The sequence below is a fragment of the Piliocolobus tephrosceles genome, chromosome 18 (genome assembly GCF_002776525.5).
Source record: "Piliocolobus tephrosceles isolate RC106 chromosome 18, ASM277652v3, whole genome shotgun sequence".
NCBI lineage: Eukaryota > Metazoa > Chordata > Mammalia > Primates > Cercopithecidae > Piliocolobus > Piliocolobus tephrosceles.
Genome location: NC_045451.1, coordinates 18,818,085 through 18,821,447, shown reverse-complemented (window position 1 = coordinate 18,821,447; position 3,363 = coordinate 18,818,085). Strand labels below are relative to the sequence as shown.

Here is a 3,363-nt window from a genome sequence, read left to right as displayed (position 1 = left end):
GATGAGTTTGCGTCCTTTGTAGGGACATGGATGCAGCTGGAAACCATCATTCTTAGCAAACTATCACAAGAAGAGAAAACCAAACACCACATGTTCTCACTCATAGGTGGGAACTGAACAATGAGCTCACTTGTACTAGGGAAGGGGAACATCACACACTGGGGCCTATCATGGGGAAGGGGGAGGGGGGAGGGATTGCATTGGGGAGTTATACCTGATATAAATGATGAATTGATGGGTGCTGACGAGTTGATGGGTGCAGCACACCAACATGGCACATGTATACATATGTAACAAACCTGCACGTTATGCACATGTACCCTAGAACTTAAAGTATAATAAAAAAAACTTGTAACAATTTAATATCGTGCATTGATAAAAGAAATACTTGTATGAAATTTTTGACCTCCAAAAATACATGACTTCTATGTTGCTGATGTAAGTTTAATATTAAATTTATATTTAATTTTAAGAAATTGAAATCCTCTTACCAACTTATTTCCCAGATAATCTGAATAACTAAAACAAACCTCTAGAAATATGATCCATAAAAACCACAGAAATACAAGTTAACCCTTGCAATGAAAAGGTGTCTCAAATACCGATTCTAAATATATTTAAAGTTATTTACTTATTTATTTATTTGAGATGGAGTTTTGCTCTTTTTGCCCAGGCTGGAGTGCAATGGCACCATCTTGGCTAACTGCAAAGTCTGCCTCCCGATTTCAATCGATTCTTCTGCCTCAGCCTCCTGAGTAGCTGGGATTAAAGCTCCGGCCACCGCGCCTGGCTAATTTTGTATTTTTTAGTAGAGACAAGGTTTCTCCATGTTGGTCGGGCTGGTCTTGAACTCCGACCTCAGGTGATCCACCCGCCTCGACGTCCCAAAGTGCTGGGATTGCAGGCATGAGTCACCGTGCCCGGCCGTGATTTTTTATATTATAATAAAATTCAAAGAAAAAAAAGAATGCCAGTAATTTTTAAAAGTATTTTACCATAATTTTCTCAAGAAGAAAAGAAAATTAGAAGAAAGTAAAAAACATGGTACTGGACTGGCCAGCTCGGACCCAGGGTGGCGGGAGTCCAGCCGGACGTCCCCTCATGCCAGCGGGGTCACTGGCGCCCCTCTGGTCAGCGGGGCCCCAGCAGGGGAGGAGCTGCCAGACCACACGGGGCCCCCCGGGTGGGCCCCTAGCCCGGAGCCAATGGCTCGCAGCAGGGGCAGGGACCTGGCGGCACCGGGCCAGAGCCGCCTCTATCCCTGGCCATAGCGGACTCTGGGCGCTCCATACCTGGGGTGGCAGTGAGGTTCGTTGATTGAATGAGCAATGGTGGCCCAGTTTCAAGCAAACGGGTTTCATCACCTTAAATGGTTTTGAATGAATGAAGCCGTATTTGCTTAAAAAGACGTACAGCCCATCGTGTGACCGACAGAGTTTGTGGACAGATTTATATTGGGTTCATAGTGGCGTCAAGCGGGCAGACTCCTGCGAGTTCCCCAAGTTCTTAGAGGACTGCCTTGCCTTTTGATCTGAGTTGCAAAGTTCCATAGAGAATGGCCAGCGTGGATAAGCACAAAGTTAAGAGACAGCGAGTGCACCGAATCTGTGAATGTATCCGCCCCCAGGTCATGAACGGCCCCCTGCACTCCATCCCCGCCCTGGGTGTCGCTGCTGGACTGTGCAACTGCACCGTGGAGATGCCCATCCCAAAGGACCTGGCCACCATGGCCTTCTGTGATGCACACTCCACGCGGGAGATCCACGAGGTGGTTTTACATGAAGCCGTGGATGCCATGAGGTACCACACCGTCACCCGCACCAGGGAGGACCTGGAGAAGTTCAAGGCCTTGAGAGTGATTGTGCGGATAGGCAGCGAGTACGACAACGTGAACAAATCAAGGCTGCAGGCGAGCTCGGGTTTGCTGTGTGCAACATCCCGTCCGCAGTTGTGGAAGAGACAGCCAACTCAACCATCTGCCACATCCTCAGTCTGTACCAGAGGAACACGTGGCTGTACCAGGCACGTCCGGAAGGCACGTGTGTTAGAGCGTGGAGCAGATCCAAGGGGTGGTCTCAGGAGGGGCTCGCATCGGTGGAGAGACGCTGGGGCCTCATTGGCTTTGGTAGCACAGGGCAGGCGGTTGCAGTTCGAGCCAAGGCCTTTGGATTCAGCGTCATATTTTATGACCCTTATTGCAGGATGGGATAGAGCGGTCCCTGGGTGTGTACACCCTGCAGGATTTGCTGTGTCAGTGACTGCGTCTCCTTGCCCTGCAAGCTCAACAAACATAACCACCACTTCATCAATGACTATGACTATAAACCAGATGAGGCAGGGAGCATTCCTTGTGAACACAGCCCGTGGTGGCCTGGTGGACGAGAAAGCCTTAGCACAGGCCCTCAATGATGGCAAGATAAGAGGGCAGCTCTCGACGTGCACCAGTTGGAGCCCTTTAGCTTTGCTCAGGGTTCGTTGAAGGATGTGCAGAATCTCATCTGCACTCCTCATGCAACCTGGTAGGTACAGCCAGCGGAGGCGGCTGCCACCGAGATCCGCCGAACCATCATAGGTCGCATCCCAGAAAGCTTAAGAAACTGTGTGAACAAGGAATTTTTTGTCACATCAGTGCCTTGGTCAGTAATAGGCCAGCAAGCAATTCATCCCAAGCTCAATGCTGCCACATACAGATATCCGCCAGGCATCATGGGCGTGGCTCCAGGAGAACTTCCTGCAGCCTTGGAAGGGATCATCCCTGGAGGCATCCCAGTGACTCACAACCTCCCCACAGTGCCGCATCCTTCCCAAGCTCCCTCTCCCAACCAGCCCACAAAACACGGGGACATTCGAGAGCACCCCAACGAGCAATAGCAGAGAATGCCGGAAGGTAATCATTCAGATACACTTGGGGCCAAGAGACAGTGGAAAATTGATGAACTCGGAGAAAATGAATCTGACGGTCTTTTTAACTGATTCTGGACATATATGCATTATTGATGTTGCAGTATTAAAACTACAAGAGCTAAAACCTGGATGTCGTCCGCTTACGGAAGTGCTGAAAGAATAGGATGTGATTTATTGACGACCTACTTCTGTCACTGTGTCTTCAGTTTTTCATCTTAATCACCAAGAATAAATAGAGCTTTTTCCTTTATCAGCCCTTTGGCCACCACAGGTCCTGAACACCCTGCTCTAGAATGTTGCGTCAAGAGTTCAAACATCAGAATAAAAAATACTAAGAGGAAATCCCCATCTGTCTACAGAGGCTGGTTACCTCTTTTTGCTAAGAGGAAGATCACATGACTACAAAATGGGGAGAGAACTGTTTGCCTGTGGTAGACACCTGCACGCATAGGACTGAAG

The 3,363-nt window shown here is 48.9% G+C and overlaps 1 pseudogene; it reads left to right on the top strand.

The window, feature by feature from the left end:
• Positions 1-1,555: 1,555 nt before the first annotated feature.
• On the top strand, positions 1,556-2,871 carry LOC111546821 (annotated as a pseudogene).
• The last annotated feature ends 492 nt before the right edge of the window (positions 2,872-3,363 follow it).